The 20,650-nt window shown below is 41.5% G+C and overlaps 1 long non-coding RNA gene across 4 annotated transcripts in view; it reads left to right on the top strand.

Moving 5' to 3' along the window:
* Window positions 1-20,650, top strand: part of LOC130852076 (uncharacterized) — a 61,006-nt gene that overhangs the window by 17,427 nt on the left and 22,929 nt on the right. For 3 of the 4 annotated variants that reach the window (XR_009053294.1, XR_009053295.1, XR_009053292.1), the window contains 2 exons: window positions 10,877-11,064; window positions 14,605-14,886. This is a non-coding gene — a long non-coding RNA (uncharacterized LOC130852076). The remainder of the gene's footprint in view (window positions 1-10,876; window positions 11,065-14,604; window positions 14,887-20,650) is intronic. The other variant, XR_009053293.1, reaches the window with a different exon arrangement.

Here is a 20,650-nt window from a genome sequence, read left to right as displayed (position 1 = left end):
GCTCAATAGTTGTGGCGCATGGGCTTAGTAGCTCTGCTGCATGTGGGGCAGAGCAGGGATCTTCCTGGAGCAGGGATCGAACCTGTGTCCCCTGCCTTGGCAGGCGGATTCTTAACCACTGCACCACCTAGGAAGCCCGATAAATGAATGTTTTAACCTTTTATAAAAATAGCACCATACTGTATATAGCCTTCTACAATTTGCTTTTTTTACTTAATGTCATATTTTTAAGATTTATCCATTTTGGTACATTCACCATCAGTCTTTGTTTTAAATTAGACCCGTAGCTTAGTTTTCTCTGGTTTTGCTTAAGTCATTGGACGCTTTGTCTGTACAGAAGTTTACCATCTAGTGGAAAGAGTGAAAAATTTTTTGAAACAATTTTTTTGAAACATAGGCATGATTTTAATTCCATCTGTTTACCATGGATAAACTGACTAAGAAAAAAATGTTTATTTTCAGACTTTCTCATGTAGTTTTTAAAGATAACCTGAGCTATTCAGGTATTTCCCAGCAGTTCTTCTATTTGTTATGAAGACCAATAAACATGTCACTGAGCTGTTTGGCTACTGGGTAAGGTGGAGAGAACTCATCCTAGGAGTCAGTGGTCCTACAGTCTAGTCCTGACTCTGGTATCTTTGGAAATTTAACTTCTCTGGACTCTAGTTTTTCTCATATATAAATTGAATCAGTTGGACCAGAGCATCATGGTGCTAATTTTCAATGATCTATGGAATATTTAAAAAAAATTATAAAGGCTTAAATTTTAAGTTATATGCTTCAGTAGAATTTCATTTTCTGTGTGAAATAAATTTTTATTACAATACTTTGATAAGGAAAGTACATAATGTATGAATACCCATTCTTTAAGGACATGGACTATGTTGAAGTACTTAAATTAGTATGTATGTGTATAGTTATGATTTTGCCTTCATCACACATTTTGTTCACATCTATAATCTATTTACTTCTGAGTCCTTGGTAATAGCCCCTGCCCCAGTTATGACATTGCTCTTATGGGGAAATAGGATCCACTTCCATGATCCATTTCATCATGTGGATTCAGTAGGGACTCTCTATGTAGACAAATTATAAGGACTATGGATGTGAGCGTATGGTATTAGAATCACCCTTAGATTATTTGGCAGTTTCAGTTAGTGTTCCCAGCCCCTTCAAATACAAGGATAGGGCTCTTTTATCAAAGCTGCAACTTGCAGAATCCTCCCTTAATTTTTTATCAGAAAAATAAAATCATTCATTTTAGAGGATTTTTAAAATTCCTAATTTCAGATATAAATAACTATCAGTTTGGAAAATGGCTGAGTTTAATCAAAAATACGATAGTCCTTGTAACATTGGAAGCTTTATAGTAACACAAAGATGCTGCCCATGCTGGCTTCCTCCTCCTGCTCCTACCAACTCCTATTCACAGTTCCAAAGAGACAATAGAAAACCTTTCTGAACCACCGTTTATGTTGAAGTAAACTTAAAAGCTTGATCAGCAATAGAAACAATTCAGGTGCTTAAAAGCTGTGAAAATAAATTCTGGTATTGCCCAAGTATCTAGTAGCCTTTTTGTCAATACTCTGCTTAAAAAATATAAACTTACGTAAAGAATGAATTATGATGATTTGCCTTTGAACACCCTGTTTTCCCCTAATTTATTGCTATGGGAAATTGCCCTATTTTGCCTTGTTTCAGAAAAAAAACATCTACTTTTGTGGAAAACCATCCTCATCATGTAACCTTTTAGTCCGTTGTTTCTCAAGATTTTTGCACTCACAGACACCAATTATATCATCTCTTAGGGATATGATAAAGTTATATTAAAAACTCACATTAAAGCTATAGATTTACATTAGTGTTCTATATAACAGCCTTATCCCCATAGGCTTTGCAAATTATATTTAAGGAATTAGGGACCTTCCTTTCTTAATTTTATTCTCATTAATTCTTCTAGGACATTTATTCATTAAATAGGATGCATTGTTAAACTATGTCCATTACGTGTGTAGGGCACATTACTAGTCAAATGGCAGGGCTCTGAGTAGGTAGGATTTCATGATCAAATATTGCTTTCTCAATACTCATGATCTTGTTCTCACATTCCCCACCACCAAAGTCTGTCATTTCACTGCTATTCGTTTTTACTTACTCCTGCCAATAACTCCAATTAGATCCTCTTATCCCACCTTTCCCATTACTCTTTCCTCACAGTAAGTTTCATTTTTCCCACTTAAATTTAGTCACATCTGCCCTGATCTATAGATGTATTTTGCCTTAAATCACAGGCAGATGAACAGAGGTAACACTATCAGCCTGTCCAAGAGCACTGCAGTTGTGGAGGGTAGATAAGCAGGTGGTAACAAGAGCATCCAAGTGAATCTGGGCTGAGCCTGGGGACCTGCTGAACTGGCCCAGCTCAGAGGCAGTAACGAGAAGGCAACATGAAGCAGGAGGCATCCCTTTCAGTGTAAGTTCCTAGAGCAGGAACAGGGAGGGTGCTCCTCCTCAGGCATCAAGGGGGAAAGAATTCTCAAAGAAAAAGTAGAAGCCAAGGTTGAAATCCCAGGAAGATTGAGTTCCAGTGTTATGTCCAGACGGTTGGAGGAAGGCCCAAAGTCAGTGTGGTAGGGCCAAGTTTATCTTGTGGTTTGGCGTTATCAGTGCAGGAGTACATGCAGGTGCCATCAGCTAAGCCGAGAGCTGCCAAGAGAGGCAGGAAGCAAGGGTGATGGAGAAAATATGATGGCAGAGGAAGACACCACAGGAGTTGTTGAGGCGTAGGTTAGGAAGTAGACAGCAAAACTGGCAGAGACTTTTGGGCCCGATCAGGCACCAGGGATGGCAGAGAGGCTGGCACAGGTAAGTGGCAGCTGCTGGGCATGACAGACCAGATTGGCCAGTACCATAGCTGAGGCCCGGTGGGCTTTAACTCAGGGAGGTTGGGGCACCTATGAGAAAGTAGAAGAGACACAGTAGGTAAGCCAGAATAGTGAGTGGTCAGAATGAACAGACAGGGCAGGCCAGGTGGCTCTTACTGTGTGTCCAGCTTGCCAGCTGCAATCAAATAACCAAATTAAAATAAGTCCATTTAAGCCAAGGTCAATTTTAATTCTGTGCTTTGCTGGTAATACAGGATCATTAACTATATCAATAATGCCCATGCTAAACCCATTTTGAAATGCGGGCAATTGTGTCCCTTATTATTGGTCTGGATATGTTCAACACAAAGGAAAGGATGAACGCAAAACCGTGCAACTATTTTTTAAAAACTGATGCACATTAATGAGGTCCAGGGAATCTTGAGATTTAACTGACAATGTTGAGATTTATGTAACTTTGTGTCGCAAATTCATTGTCCAGGAATAATTTATTTCAACTAGTCATATTTTAATCTTCCACTAACGTATACATTTAATTTAATGAAAATAACTACCATTTAAATCTCAATACTAATACAATCTTTTTCTTTATAAAATATATTTTAAAATTGTTTATGTAGTTCTACATGTATGTGTCAAAACCGAAAATTAAACACGGGTTCAAGTCTTTGACTAGGAACAAATAATTGGCAAATTCACAAGTTAGAATTTGTAATTCCATTGTGAAGTTGACTAACTTGTTAGTGTAAATAGTGTAATAAGTTATATTGTCAGTGTAAATAAGATTGTCAGCATATAAAAAAGGTAAAAAGGTAATGCTGTCTCAATTGTAGCTATAGATTGCAAATCTTGTGTCAGTTCAAATTTTTGCCAACAGATGCTAATGACTTTACTGGAAGCAGAAGATAATTAGAATGAACATAGAAGTGTAAATATAACCCTAGTTGATTAATATGCACATTGTATTTCCTTATTATGATACTAGCAAATATCGTCTTTAAGTTTATCTGTAATGTATTCAGCAGTGTCATGGGAGCATAATTTTTTAAATGGTATGTCCAAAGTTTCTATCAATCCATCCTAGCCACAGAGTCGAGTGTTAGAGTTACTGCTGCCTAAGTTACAACAGCTGCCCTGGGAATCTTGTCCAAACAGCAAGTTAACTGCTATTCACAGTAATATCTGGTCTTTCCCACCCCCAAACATACACAAAAGATTTTTGTCATTCTTGGCATTGGGCAATAGCAGTAGCAAGACATGCCAATAGAACTCTAAAGGCAAAATGCCCTTCCACCTGTTTTACGCTGTAAGACAGACTTCCAAGTGCGAGGCGGTGCAGAGGACTGTTTCCTTGAATGGCAGCTGAATGTGCCAGCAGGATCTCTGGCAGCAATGCCCGGGCACTGAAGCTGGGCATTCAGGAGAACTAAATGGAGAAAAGAAACTTGAGCACACTGCTTCCTGGAACACTGAGAACCTGAATGGGAAATTAAGAAGTACCAGATTCTCTCTATTCTTACACCAGCCAAGGTCAGATTTCTAAGCTCCTATTTATTCTAATCTTTCCCCCAAAAAGTGCTATTGCAATTTATGAAGGTAATAAAAGTGCTTTTTTTTTTCTTTTAGAAAATAGTATTACTTACTGTTATATTATGCTCTTGCTTGAGAATTTTTCCCTATCCTGAAGTAACAACTTCATACCACAAATCAAGCAAAACCACAGTGGAGAGGTTCAAGGGAGACAAGTGACTTATTCTACATCTCAAAGGGATAGCTCCTTAGGTGAGGGTGCTGGATAGGCCAGCTTGCTTGTTGACCATCCTGTGATGTCTTGTTAATAGAAAGCTGAGGCTAAAGTCTGGCCTCTGCCTGCTTGGCAGACAAAAAAAAAATCTCATCACTCAGCAGGACACCTAGGCAGGAATAACTGCCACAGTAGAGCACTTATTACCAGTAAGGAGGGTAAATGGATAGCAAAAGACCTAGGAGAAGTCACAGGCCTTTGTGAAATGGGTGCTACCTGCCTGGTGCCCTCTGGAACCTAATTTCAAACCTAGAATCTTAGCAATGTAGGAAAATAATAACCACCATCTGAGGGGACAGGGAGAATTTCTTTAGCTGTTTTCAGTTAGTCAGGAAGCTTAAAGTAATTGTTTACTCAAAAATCAAGCCTCAAGGATGACTTCTAGTAAGGAAAAAAAAAACTTGGCTCCTTGATTTCCTCTTGGGAAGATAAATCCACTATTATTTAACAAATGTGTTTGCTTGTAAACAAATTCTTTCAAAACAGGGATTTTGCGGGGGACATCATATTAAAGGGGGTTTTCCGAGAGGAAGCGATTAGGAAGCTCTGTCCTCGCGGAAACTGTTTAAGGGATGTAATTTTTCAAATTGTTTTCATAAAAAGTTTGCAAACAGTGGCTAACTTCCCATTATACTCTGTATCTAATTCAATCAAAGTACTAATGATTGCTAGAGGAGTGGCTGTGGGAAATTCCAGAGCTGCTGCCACCTGCAGAGACTTCCTTTACTGAGTGTCTCAGATCCCAGACACTGCCTTATTTGCCAGAGCTGCAAGGAAATGGTAGAAATTCAGTGAAAGTAGGTCTTTCTTAAGCCAGGGAGCCTTCTCATACAGTTGTGGATTCTTCAGAGATGTTTCACCAAAGCAGAGGTAGAGGATGCATACAAACTTCCACAGATTCAAGAAATGCAGGCAACGGCAACGACGTGTATTATTAGTCCTCCTCTCATTTCATCAGCAAGAACAAAATCAGTTGTTTTCAATTGGCACAAAAGCACATTATTTTTATTAAATCATCAGGCATTGCTCATGTACCTTTCACATGCTTGGTTTTATGCTAAGTGCTAGAGGTATAAAAATGAAAAAGACTCGTGGGGCCACAGTTAGGATTGGCCAAATTTGACCTAGGTGGGTCATTCTGGGTTGCCTGAACAATGAGCCAGTTGGGACCTGGGCTCTTCACCTCCTCCCTGCAGGAGGGGTTGCCCCCAAACCTCTCACAGGACTAGTTTCTCTGTTCCATAGAACTCAAGGTCGTCAGGTGCTGGACAGTTGGCTTTGCTAGGTGACTCTGTTTGTTTGGTTTTTTTGAGGACTTTTATTGAGATATAATTGACATACAATAAACTGCATATATTTAACGTATACAATTTGATTTTTTTTCTTACTAGTAATGTATATATGGCAATCCCAATCTCCCAATTCATCCCACCCAACCCCCTCCCCCCTTGGTGTCCATATGTTTGTTCTCTACATCTGTGTCTCTGTTTCTGCCTTGCAAACCAGTCGATCTTGTACCATTTTTCTAGAGTCTGCATATATGCGTTAATATATGATATTTGTTTTTCTCTTTCTGACTCTGTATGACAGTCTCTAGGTCCATCCATGTCTCTACAAATGTCCCGATTTAATTCCTTTTTATGGCTGAGTAATATTTCATTGTGTATATGTACCACATTTTCTTTATCCATTCATCTGTTGATAGACATTTAGGTTGCTTCCGTGACCTGGCTATTGTAAATAGTGCTGCAATGAACACTGGGGTGTGACTCCAGTTAAGAGCTGGTATCTACCCCCAGACTGGATGATACCTAAGAAGTTGGATTATCTCCCAGCTAAGACATTCTCACTCTTGCTCTGTAAGAAGGAGAACAGCAAGGAGGCAAGTCCTCTTCCCTGGAATGTCCACAATGGGTGTCCAGCAGAGAACCTTGGCCCATCTCTTCTTTTTTCTTGTTCATTCTTGCTTTGTAAATTTTTCCGGGAAAGCCTATGAGATTTCATGGAATTCATCACAAATCTTGTTGCATGACGTGATGAGCATGAAAGGATCCACCTTATACAGTGCTTCCCAGCTTTTGTAAAACTACTTGGAACAATGCTGAAATCACCTGTTCCAGAACAAATCCTGTCCTATGACAAAAAGGATTTCATTTTCAGTTCTGGTGGGGTCTCTGGCCAAGGGAGGAAGTGGGAAGTATTTCAGACTGTCTGCTGCCCTTCCTAGCTGAGGAGTGCAGAAGTTGCTCAGGTGAAGTGCCTGTCTTAAACCTCCCTCAACTATTGTATTTGGATAGATTGTATAGATGTTTGTATAGATATTTGTTTTGTGTGTTCATTTGTTTAGTCACTTAATCAGAGCTGTTTTAAGACTTAAGGGAGATAATGGACTGAAAAGTACCTTGAAAAACTATAAAGCTCTATTCAGGCAACATCATTTAAATATCAAAGCTGTATTTACTATAGATTATCAGTTCCATTCTCTTTTTGTGTTTAAGCTAGGAACTTATTCTCCAGATGAAGGCTTATTATGAAGCCCAAAATATAACATAGATATATATGGACCTGCTATGACTGAAGCCAGGTAGAGGGGTGGAATTTCAAGGGTTCCAAGGAGCACTGTTTGAAAAGCACTGCAAAAGATGAAGGGGCAAAAGAGCAGAGAAGTTTCTTTTAAAAATGAATCCCGGACTTCCTAGGTGGCGCAGTGGTAAAGAATCCGCCTGCCAATGCAGGGGACACGGGTTCGAGCCCTGCCCTGGGAGGATTCCACATGCCACGGAGCAACTAAGCCCGTGCGCCACAACTATTGAGCCTGTGCTCTAGAGCCCATGAGCCACAACTACTGAGCCCATGTGCCACAACTATTGAAGTCCACGTGCCTAGGGCCTGTGCTCCACAACAAGAGAAGCCACTACAATGAGGAGCCTGCGCACCACAGTGAAGAGTAGCCCCCACTCACAGCAACTAGAGAAAGCCTGTGTGCAGCAATGAAGACCCAACGCAGCGAATAAAATAAATAAATTTATAAAAAAAAAAAAAAAATGAATCCCAACTGTTCTGTAGCTTGACTGTCGTGGTGAATACACAAACCTACGCGTGGTAAAGCTGCATAGAACAAAATATGCACATACACAAATGCATACATGTAAAACTGGTGAGATCTGAATAAGATTGGTGGATTGCTTCAATGTCAATTTCCTGGTTGTGCCCTTGTAGCTTTGGAATTTGTTACAGCCAGGGGAAACTGGGTGAAGGGTATACAGAATCTCTGTTATTTCTTCATGGAATATTCATATATTTCTATATGAATCTATAATTACCTTAAAATAAGAAGCTTTATTAAAAATAAATAAAATAATCCACTATAGGTTTCTAATCCTATCATTTTCTTCCTCCCAAAATCTCAGAATGGTCTAACAAAAACCTACCTATGACCAATAGCTGAGATTCTTTGTCGTCGTTGTTTTTGTTTGTTTGTTTGTCTGTTTTTGGCCACACTGCATGGCATGCAGGATCTTAGTTCCCCTGACCATAGATGGAACCCATGCCCCCTGCAGTGGAATTGTGGAGTCCTAACCACTATCTGTGTCCATTAATAAGGATGACAGGGAATTCCCTGGTGGTCCAGCAGTTAGGACTCCATGCTTCCACTACAGGGGATACGGGTTTGATCTCTGGTTCAGAAAATGCTGACCCAATTGACTTTAGCAGCAAGGAAAATACAGTGTATTATATCATGAGAAGTTTTGAGTAGGGTAGTCCTTCAGTCAGTTGACTCACCAGTTCAACATCATCAAGAGCCCACATTCTTTCCCTGCCACATTCTTTCCCTGCCATCCACAGGCTAGCTTCATCACAGTTGTAAGATGACTGTTATCATGCCATGTTCCCCTAGCAGATGCAGAAGTTATTTCTTTTCACAAGTCTCATTTTAAGACCAAGGAAAACATTTGCAAGTCTTTCTAGTCACTCTCCTTGCCCACTTATTTTTATTGGCCAGGATCAAGTCACTTCCGTAGATGGATCATTGGCCAGAGGGATGAGATTGCCATTATCCTTGGATGGAGTCCCCGGGGGTTGGGGGATGGTTACATCTGAAAAAATCAACATTCAGCCAGTGAGTAAAAGCCAAGGACAGATGGAGTGAGGGATAGGCAATCCATTACCAAGGGGCCATAGTAGTGTGGGATAAGAGTTGTCCTAAGAAGGTTCCCAGGCATTTCTTTCAACAGTACAGCCATGTAGTCTCCCAGAAAGTTTTGTGGCAAGCTCAGAAGGTGATGAAGGTGGAGTGCGTTCCAGACTCCACAGAACAAATGGAAAGAACACTTTTACAGCCAGTTCCTGATTCCACACCATGGAGCCATGGAGGACAATGGGTCCAGCTTCCCACACAGGCCTGGGAAACTCAGAACTAGGGAAGAGAGCAGGGGAAAGAGGCTGCTATAGCAGAAATCTTGATCATAAAGATTTCTCTTTTTATTTATCCCAAATGTCTGACTTACAAGCACAGCACCCAATGCAGTATTTGTTATTGATTTCTTGCTTAATTGTTGTGTAAGATAAAACTCCTTGGTACTGAAGGAAGGGTTTTAGGGATTTGAAGACCAGACCAGGGAAAAGGAAAGCCTGATGCTCTGGTGCCAGGAGAGGGAGAGTTCAGGAGGGAGCAGGAGTCAGAGTGTGTATTGGAAGATATGAACTTATTTGGTGAGGGTGGAGGGGTACAAAATATGGTGCAAAGGAGGGACTTTTACTGCCTCCCCCACTTCAGTATCAACCTAAGGAGGCAGGGACTCGATCTTCCCCCATGCCTGTCTATATCCCCAGTGCCTATCATTTTGTACATGTGAATATTGATTTAATTAAAATTTTCTGTTTCTACTCCCAAATTATGAAAACCTAGAAGGGTATATTCTTGTTGGACCATAGCCTCAAGAAGAAAGGAAGGAAGCTGAAGATATGGCTCTCATTCTTTGTATCTGTGATACTCGCCACCTGTGTGGTCCTCTATCAGGACCTAAGCCCCGTGGAGACAGTAGCTCACAGAACTCAGTCCCAGGGCTGCAAATTGTGGGCAAGATGGTATCACCCAGCTCAGGGAAGGCCTTCTTCATCCTTGTGCTTGGGTGAGGGTGGAGGAACTGGGGTTGGGGGGTATGATTATTATTCACTGGTCTAAATCTTACTGCTAAAATTAGACCTGAGTGCTACATTGCCAAGCTTGGAGGGCCTGGTGTCCACAAGCCAAAGGTTGTTCTTCCCAGGGTCTGGGCGGTAGAAGCTGTGTGAACTGGTTAATGAGCTCATCTAAATTTCAAAAGGATGCAAGAGAATGTCTTTCCTCTCCAGCTCCCCCCCACCCCCACCCCCCCAAACTTTACAAAGGACCTTAACAAACAGCCCCCTCAAAGCTACAGAACCAATTTTTTTTATAAACCAGTTTTTTTATAGTCCTCTTCATTCCTCTCCTTCTCTTTGCTCCTTTTCCTCCTTTCTCTTCTTTTTCCATTTCTTCTCTCCCTTTCCCTTCCTCTCTATTTCTTTTCATCTCTCCCTCTTTTTCTCCTTCTTCCTCAACTCTTCTTCCTTGTCCCTTGTAAAGAATGATACTTTGGGACTGAAAGTATATTTTAATGTTTATTGAAAACAGTTATTTCATTTTCATAGTGTTTTCTGACCCTTCCTAGAAAATGATTCTTCTATCTTAAGTTGACTTTCACAATAATTACCTGAAGACTAAAGAATCATATATATGTGAATTTAGTAAATTAAAAGGAAAAAATATATCTAAAGACGAGCATCTAAGCATTCTGACCTCTAGTATTTTAAAATGAGAGTTTGACTTGATGCCATTCATATTGGAATTCCTAAATTTACAACCATCATCTATGTTTTACAGGCTTCCCTTATCTATCCAGACATTTCTTGTTCCGTTTTCTTTTTCCCCAGAGACCCATAATGACTTACTTATTGTTGGTTTGAGGTTTTATTGCAGAGGTAGAGAGGCAAGAAGGCCTTTTAAACTAACATGAATCTAAACTTTTGAGGAGAGGTGGAGGATGGCATGAGATGTCGGCCCTAACCTAGGCTGGCATGTTTAATTTTGCCTGACTGAGTTCACTTTAGAATGTAAATGTCTTCCCACTTAATGTAAAATTAATTTCTCAAATTTGTCTTTCAGAGCTCAGTGTGCCCAGGTACAATTATGTATGCCACATTTGTGCACAATATCACCGAGTCTCAAAACCCAAGCCCACAGATCTGAGGCCAGTGATGCTAGTTAACCCTCACAGGGCTTCCCACGTGCCAGGCACTGTGTGCAGTTCTTCAAGTGCATCAACTCATTTCATCCTTCAACAACCTTACATGGTAGGTGTCTTAGTCTGCTCAGGCTGCCATAACAAAATACCATAGACTGGCTTAAACAGCAGACATTTACTTTTTCACAGTTCTAGAGGCTGGAAGTCCAAAGATCAAGGTGCCAGCAGCAGGGTTGGTGTCTGGTGAGAGCTCTCCAGTTAGGTGGCAGATGGCAGCCTTCTCACTGTGCTCACGTGGCCTTTCCTCTGTGCTTGTGCAGAGAGGGAAAGTGAGCAAGCTTTCTGGTGTCCTTTCTTAAAAGACACTCATCCTATCCAATCACGGCCCCACTCTTAGGACTTCATTTAACCTTAATTACATCCTTAGAGGCCCCATGTCTAAATACAACCACTCTGGGAGTTAGGACTTCAATATGTGAATTTGGAGGGAACACGAACTTGCAAACCATAATAGTAGATAATGTTCTCCCCATTTTTTAGAGTAGGAAACTGAGGTTCGGGCAGGTTGAGTAATCTGCCCAAGGTCACAGAGGTAGTAAAAGGCAACACTGGAATCTGAACTTCAGCATCATGCTCTTAAACACTGCTCTGTGCTGTCTCCCATCACCTAACATGAGTCTTAATATAACATCTAACAACCTGTCAACATCATCAACATCTTACATCCCCAACCCCTAGTAGAGCTTTAAACCTGTTCTATAGTGACCAGAGCTTTACCATGTCTTTTTTTAAAGTTTCCCTTAAGGGAAACAATCCCTCACTATTATTAGTATTATCTTATTAGAAATAGATTTCTATATTATCAAATTTAGGGAAATAACGTTACTACAGTCTGGTTCTTTAAAATGCTTGTACATCTTAGTGAAACACCTAGTGAAAACTTCCTTTTTGTCTATACCCTAATGGTTATAAAAATAACCAGTAGTAATATTTTAAAGGTTCTATTACTTTTAAGAACTTAAAGCTTTTTAATTCAAATTTCTATGCAGAAAAGTCTGTGTGTGTGTGTGTGTGTGTGTGTGTGTGTGTGTGTGTGTGTGTGTAATTTGGTGGGACTACTCTGACAATTCTTACCAGTCAGTGAAGAAATTATTTTACACCAACTTACAGAATTTGCAGTGTTCAAATTAAATATGTATTGAAGGGAATCTGATTATCTGATTGGCAACAGTCCTAGGATTTTTAATGGAAGTTGGGAGGGAGAGACACAATGCATTGGATAAGAGCAAAGATTTTAATAGAATTGGCTATCCAGGTCTGAATCCCAACTCCGCTGTGTTCTTGAGCAAGTCATTCAGTTTCACTTTCCTCATCTATAAAACGAAGCTAATAGTAGCTTTTACCTTATATGAGGATTAAGTGAGAAAATCCATGAATGTAAATTAAATAGTGCCTGGCTCACTAAAAAGTCAATTTTCCCCACATTATTGAGATATAATTAACATATAACATTGTATAAGTTTAAAGTGTACAACATAATGATTTGATATATGTATATATTGCAGAATGATTACCACAAGCTTAGTTAACACGTCCATCACCTTACATGGTTACAATTGTGTGTGTGTGTGTGTTAAGAACTTTTAAAATCTACTCTCTTAGCAACTTTCAAATATACAATAAAGTATTGTTAACTATAGTCACCATGCTGTACATTTCATCCCCAGAATGTATTCATCTTATAACTGAAAGTTTGTAACCTTTGACCACCTTCTTTCATTTCTCTCCACCACTAATCTACTCTGTTTCTATGAGTTTGGTATGTTTTTTAATTCTACATATAAGTGAGATCATACGGTATTTGTCTTTGACTTTTTTCACTTAGCACAATGGCCTCAGAAAACGAACATCTTTTAAATTGTAAACTTCTAAAAAGAATGTTTTATACTTTTTTTTAATTCCCCAAAACCCCTAGCAGGAGGGGACACAGTGCATGTTAAATGAAAAAAATGATAAATGTCTTGAGAGCTCCATGTCCCACCAAGACCATTCTCAATATTATTAGTTTCACCAGGAAATAGTGGAAGCCTCCCACTGAAGTAAAACAGAGCCTCACACAGGCAAGAGCATTGCTAAACCACAGGCCTTGCTCTTAAACCGCAGCAACATACCCCAGCCTCACATGAGAACTGGGGAGGAGCTCTTGCTTGCTTTCCACGATAAACAGGTTCTCACCTGTGTAGTTCTTGTGCATTTTTTGACATAAATGTGCATGTGTGTTCAATCTTTTTTGGAGAAGATATTGTGATATGGGGTATTTATTTTTTAAATCTACTTAAAACTAGTTATTTCAGCTATTACAGTGAATTAAAACTATTAAGCACTACACAAAATATATTTTGGCCAGCTGAGCCTAATTTTAGATTGTTAGTGTTGATACCCATCAGCAAAATTACCACCCCCACAGACACTATAACATCTGTTTGCTTCTATTAATATGGTTGAGAAGTTTTGTTTTGTGACTTGGAGAGCAGACTGAAGTGTAGCTGCTGGGATAGCTAAGAACCATAAAGATTTGAGGGATGGTACAGTTTGTCTTCCCTCATAGCTCTTTGAACTTGATTTTAAGCCCCACAGGTCAGATAGATGAAGGTCAGAAATTGGGAAAACTATTCATAAGAAACATTTATGATTCTCAGTCCGAAGCACCATTGATTCAGATCCCAGGTGCCAAAGTGGAGCATAGAGCTGGAGGGAAGAGGCCATTTTCTCTGCTTGTTCATGAAATCTCCCTCTGCTCTGAGAACCCAAAGACTGGCTGGCTTGGCAGCAATGTGAGAGACTGTGGACTTGGCACCATCAGTGCTGCTTTCGTGATGGCAGTGACAGCACTTATGCTTTCCAAGTGGCCCTGCAGGAAGCAGACCTGGTGGAGCCAGAGCAGAAGAGAAAGGGCCAGGTGGACCTGTGTGGTTACAGCAACTGGCTTGTAAGCACAAATGACACATCCTGCTGGGGACGCCCAGAAATAGCTGTAGGATACTGAGGTCAAGCTAAGATCCTGTTGTTACCTTTGTAATTTGGACATCAAAGGAAACATAACCTGATTTTACATAGTCTGGGAGACGTGGACAAGCTGTAACTAAATTGTAATTACAATTAATGTACTACTTTATAAGTAACTTAATTTCACAGAATATTTGGTGGCTTACACTAAAATGAGATTGGTGACTTACTATAAAACAAGGAGGTTATAGCCATTTCCAAAATGTCTATGAATTGGAAAGACTGAGACAGGCAAAAAATCTGAATTAGGTTAAGCAAAATGAGAAAAATACAGAGCTTAGAAAGAATGAGACTTGCTGCATGAATAGCTTTTTACCACAAGTTCCAGCATATCATTTCAAGAAGAGCTTAGAAGAAGAAATATGGATGGAAGATGGACTTAGCACTTGTCTTGGGCATTTGCATGCCGCTCTACTTAAGACTGAGAAAATGTCAGTTGTTCCCATTATAGGATGAGGGGGTGATGGGCGTGTGCACCTTTGTTATGGTTGCTGACCCCAGGGCATTCTTAGCTTTTGAGTCACTTCCAAACCAGCCTTGTCAGCTACCACAGGACACATGGCATTGGCTTTCTCTCCTCCAGGTGAGAGCCACCTGGCATGCAGACAAAGGATCCAATGCTGTGGAAGGCATGGCTACAGCAGTAGAAGACCAGTCCCACAGAACCTCCCCACACTTCCCACTGACTGGCATCCCATTATGGGTTCCAACAAGAAACACCTTCTAGCAAACTCTGTTGTTAGAACAGCTTCCCTGAGAACAGGAACCAGGGAAGCAGTCAGCGGCAGCCCAGCTTGACCATCTCATATTGTCTATTTCACTCCAGCAACTAAGCTTTAACTGCTTATCCTTCAGCTCTTAGCTGGTAAGTCACTTCCTCAGAGATGCCTTCCCTGACCAGGTTAGAACTTTCGTTGCTCATTTTACTTCTTTGTAATTAATTAGTACTGACATAATTGTGTATTTAATTAAGTAATATGACCAGGGATCATGGCCATATTGTTCACTGATGGACCCTCAGTACCTGGCACACAGTAAATAAAAAATATTTGTTGTATGAACGAATGTAGTGTCATCTGCAAGGCTTTTCCTACGTGGCTTAAGGCTTCAGCTAAAGCTCTTCATGTTTTGCCTCATTTGCTCCACTCCTGCTATTTATATTTTTTAATTATTTTTATTATTAGATAAGCAATATGTGAATACATGCTCATCGTAAAAAATATAAATAACATGACATACATATGAAAGTTATGGTCTTATAGATATGTAAATTATGCCACAATAAAGCTATTTTTAAAAAGCTATCGTTCCCCTTCACAATTTCATACCAACCCAGCCCCATTCCTTTTCCCAGTCATAAAAGCACTGTTTACAGTTTCATGTGTAAACTTCCAGATCTTCTTCTGTGTGTTTTCATACATATGTGTAGTTTCATACATATATTCATATAGATATTCATATTTTCATGTATTATATATATATGATGTACACATACATCTAGAGTATTTTAGTCAGAGTTGAAAATACTCTGCAGGAGCCATGCTAGATATTGCAGAGGGAATTTAATCAAGTGATGGAAGAGTTGAGAGGCCAGAGAACAGCAGGAAGCCACTATCAACCCTGGGGCAAGAGCGATGTAGGGAGAAGGCAGTGTTACTAGAGCCTTGATTCTGGGGCCTCTTGGAAGAATCTGGAACTGTGGCAGCACTTCTGAGGTAAAGCAGGAACCATGGAGAGAGGATTATACAGCAGGCTCTGGAGACCTGGACAAGATGCTGCCAGACATCATCTAAAGCAGAGGGAAGGGGAAAAAATAACCCAGCTTCTCCCTCCTCTCATTTTCCAGTGTTCCATCGCTGGCTCTCTTTGGCCAGGTCTATAAGGGAGTCTGGGACAAGTGGCTCCCAGGGGTGAAAAACCCAAGATTGAGGATGGTAGAGAACAGATCTAAGAGCAAACAGATAGAAGACCAGCATACATAGCTTAAAATAAAATACATAAATAGCATCATGGTATGTGCAGTGTTCCAAATTTATCACATCATTTTTATAGGGATAAAACCTGGATAAAATGAACATTGAGAGCAGGCTTGATCCACAAAATCAAGGATACAGCAGTAGAGCACAAATTAGGCAGCAGAAGACAGATGTGTTACAGGAGAAAGGCACTCCCAGCTAAAGGAAAGACCTGTCACAAAACAGCAGCTCCAAGGACTGGTGCTAGTCCCAGACTTGTTCCAAGATAACCAGGTCTGACTTGCTTTGCAGAGAGTGGGAAGAGGGCAGGGTTATGGGCTGCTTAAAGACTCAGCGATTTCACAGTCTGAAGGGAACTTAGGTCTCATCTCAACTCATAACTACTGCAGAATAAGGAACCGAAAAACAGAGACGTGAAGTGATAGGCCCAAGCAGCCCAAAGGACCACAAGCCTATTTTTTGTCATTTTGGGGTTTTTTGGACGTGATGGGGGAGGTGTTGAGAGACAGTTTAGCTCCAATGCCTCCTCTTCCTGCCGAGCAGTCCAGCAGAGATCTGACGAAAAACAAGGAGCTGTAGAAGCAATTGCTCTAGTATGACTTGTTTTGTAAACGATGCTAGGCATCTGGCGTGTCTTATGAAGGAATTCACCAAAAAAAAAGATCTTTTCCTTAGAAGCGCCTCTAGCCTCCAGTCTGGTTTTAATTGCCTTTGGCAAAATTTTGGAACCTTCAGTCTGTTCCAGGCCCTGTGCTAGACAGATGAATCTAGATGCAATAATGAATAAGCCATATACTTCTAGGAGTTCTAAGTCTCATAGGGGATCAGAAGTGGATAAAAGTGATTATGATACGATCTGATTAACATGATAATATCTGTAGCACAGAAGAGGAAGTGAATAATTGCTGAGGGAGGAGACCCAGGGAGGTAGACAGAGAAGGCTTCCCAAAGGTGACATCAGAGAAGCTGTAGAAGCAAGAATAGGAGCTCTTCAGACCTCCAACTCCAACTTTAAAATAACAGCATTAAATCAACCTTCCCTGCAACAGCACTATTATTCCTCAGGGATTTACAAAGCAGCAGTTCTTGCCCCATTTACCTCTCATTACGTAATGGAAACCACACACATACATATACCATTTTTAAAAGTAAATGATAAATAAAATGAGTCCACTGGCCCCATCAACCAGGACCAGCAGGGCCGGATTGACCTCAGAGACTCTGTGCACTGAAAAGTTGATGCTGCTCCCCACATGTAATTGAATAGCCAAGCAATGCTTTCAGTCAAATGCCTGTAAGGAAGTCCAGCAAAGTTCTGTCTTTTCCCACAGTAACACCTTTTATATGTTTTTGAAAATATCAAATAGCTGCTTACTGTCATAAAAGGTTTTTTTCATCATTTTGGTGCCTCTGCTTTGCTGGTGCCCAGACATGAGTCTGGGCTGCCTGTGGGTGATTCTGCCCTGAGCAGGCAGCCCTCTTCCACTCCAGGCCGCTCCAGGTGAGGTTGGCCTCAGCAAGGTCACATCCATATTCTCAACCAAGTGGACATAAAGCTCTTCTTTCACTTCCTCACATAGCACATGCGTTATGATGTTATTCTTCATCCCTTTCCGTCATTAAATACTCACCTGACAACTCAGGAAGGCCATCTGAAGGCCTAGTGGTTAACCAGAAAGAAAGGCTGATGTGAGAAGCGATTAGTAGCTCTTAGCAGCTCATAGCGAGAGGAAGACTGTTACAGTGAAGCATTTATGAGCACAGGCTTTTGAAACAGACATGACTGGGTTCAACACTTGCTCTTTCACTTCACCGTGTGATCTCGAGCAGGTTCCTTTACACTGGTAAGCCCAAGTTTTATCTTCTATAAAATGTGCTTAATAATAGCGCCTGCCTCAAGAGGCCATTCTTTCAACAAACATTTAATATGCTCCCACTCTGTGCCACACACTATGCTTGAAGAGGGAGATTCAGCAGTGAACAAACAAAAATCCCTGCCCTAGAGCTTACATTCTAGTGGAAGAAGATAGACAACGCAAATAAATAAATAGATTATATATTGTGTTAGAAAGAAAAGGGGCTCAGGAGCATTGGGATGGTTGCTGTCTCTGATGGAGTGAACGGGAGAGCCTGGGTGAGGAGGGGACTCGGTGGATGCAGGCGAGTGGCAGGTGGACATTCGGGGGCAGCCTTCCAGCCAAAAGGAACAACCTGAGCAGAGGCCCTGAGGCAGAAGCAGGCCTAGCATGTTTGAGGAACAGTGAGTCTGGTGGGCCCTGAATGAAGGTGGGGACAGAAGAGGGACGTGAGGTCAGAGAGTGTGAGCGCAGAGGAGTGGCGTGGACTGACTCATATTTGAATAGGATCATTGGGGTGCTGGGGTGAGAAGGACTTAGGAGGGTAGGGGCCGAAGCTGGGAAACTGGTTAGGAAACTCCTGCAGTGATCCAGGAGGGAGACGAGCATGCTCCATCCTCACCTTGGTGCCTGACCCCAACCAACTCTGGAAGAGGGTATGATTCCACACGTGTGCACCCGGCAAGAGCAGAGCTCAGCTTTGTTCTCTTTTCTGCATCTTTCTCAGCCAGTCAATCTACTGCCCTCAACATCATTGTCCTTAATCATCCTGCTCTCAATCTTCGTACCCTTGTCTTCTCTCTCTGCCTCCTCCTCACTCTGCTGTCTGCCTTTTCTCACTCTTATGAATGGTCTGTTTTTCCAGGGCACAGTTTTGGGGGGTGGGGGGGTGGGCGTTGTTCTCAGCCTTGGGAAGAGAGCAGTGTGCCTCTTGGCCTGTAGGTTCCATGGGGCACATGGGAAGGATAAGGGAGCAGAGATGGGGTGACAGGCACTTAAGGTGCCCAAAGAGACAGCTTTGCCATGAAGGTTATACCAGTGCCACAGGCAGAGCCTTTGTTGCCTGGTCAGAGTTCAGCCAGGAAAAAAGAAGCTTCTGAGTGTTTTAGGTAATTCCTATAAGGCCTATAATTCAGAGAGTTAGAGGCTGACACCACCAGTGGATAGACCAGGAAAGCAAAGATCAAAAGGTCATGTTCATGAAATCAGGAAGTGTGGAGATTATAGAGAAACCACCACCAATAACTTCATAGCCTTCAGCACCAAAGCAAGTGATTCTCAGAAGGAACTTCGTTGATACGAGCCCCCAACTTGGTGTCACAGTGCCAAGTAGTTGTTACCATCTGCAGTAGAGGTTTTCCCAGAAGCCATTTCAAGGGTGAGACTAATAGCCATAACTTAACTATACATAGAATTGTCTGAAAATTACATATCCCAATAAAGCCAAACTCAGTGTGTCTCCAACCCAACTTCCTCTTACCCCAGGATGCCATGGCCACTCTAATCCCCCTGACAAGGTGGCAGAAGGAAAGTCAGAGTGGATAGAGATGGAGTCTTTAACTGTAATTTAAAATATCTTACTTTTGCTAATTTTATAAAAACACATGACCCTGTGCACATGTTGCTAGGATCTCCCAGGGCCCTGGAAGTTGTGCCACAAGTGACACTCCCAAAGCTTAAGCTTCTTGTGGAAAATCTGCCTCTGCCTAGGACAAAAGTAATTTACCTCCACTGGCCAGAGAGCTGACCATAGAAATGAGCTTCAGACCAATGCGAAGGGTTTTCTTGGGTGTTGTTTGTAGCAGTAATGTTTTATTCAGCTTGGCAGTTGCTAATAACACTACTAGATGATTTATTAAATTAATACAAATTTGAATTAATAGATAATGAGCCACTTTATGTAGCCTTTACACTCAGACTTCTGAATCACTCCCTTTTTGTCAGCAGGCCCCTAGCTTGCCCATTCAACAAAAAATTTATTGAGGGCATCCCCTGTGCAGGCGCTGCGCTAAGCTCACCATGGTGAGGAAGGTAAACACGAACCCTGCCTTTATGAAGCCGTCAGGGGAAGAGAAAAAAATCAGCCACGTCTCTAATTATAGGACTAAAGAGGAAAAGTTCAGGGTCCTACTGAGAGTGTAGGATGAGGAAGCCTAGTCCAGTGCAGGTGACAGAAAAGACTAAAGGATTCCCTCTTTCAACAGTTATTTTTGGGTGCCCACTCTGCGCACGCAGGGCCAAGGGCCAGGGTAATGGTGAGCAAAACCTGCAGCATCCCTGCCCCCCTAGAACGCGCTCCTGGAGGAGGCATTTTCACAGAATCAGATTGCATCTATCTGTAAATGACCACCTGATGCTGGCCTCCAGGAAGGGGTGATGCAGGTGAGTATGTGGGCGTGTGCACCAAGGGTTGCTGCAGTAGGACAGGCCTTTTGAAGGAGCTGCAGTGCGCGGAGAACCAGAGGCAGAGTTAACTGATGGGTGAGATAGTCTTCTAGGCAAAAGGAAGTGCAGGAGGAAAGGCCCAGGGCCAGGACAAGAGGACAGAGCACATAGGGGAAGAAAAAGACAAAAAGAGGCCAGCATGGCTGGGACAGCACCAGGGGAGGGCAGGGGAGAGTATGCCTACATGTGGCTGGAAAGATAGGAACAGACCTGTGTGCCTAACACAGCTGGGAGCCAACAACAAAATAAATAAACAACCAAATAAAACCAAACAAAAACAAACATGTAGATACAAAGAACAGAGCAGAAGGGAGAGGGGAAGGGATGGGGGAGGGTGAAATGGGTAAAGGGG

This window comes from Hippopotamus amphibius, chromosome 4 (assembly GCF_030028045.1).
Source record: "Hippopotamus amphibius kiboko isolate mHipAmp2 chromosome 4, mHipAmp2.hap2, whole genome shotgun sequence".
NCBI lineage: Eukaryota > Metazoa > Chordata > Mammalia > Artiodactyla > Hippopotamidae > Hippopotamus > Hippopotamus amphibius.
The sequence above is the reverse complement of the archived record's forward strand: the minus strand, read 5'-3'. Positions and strand labels throughout refer to the sequence as shown.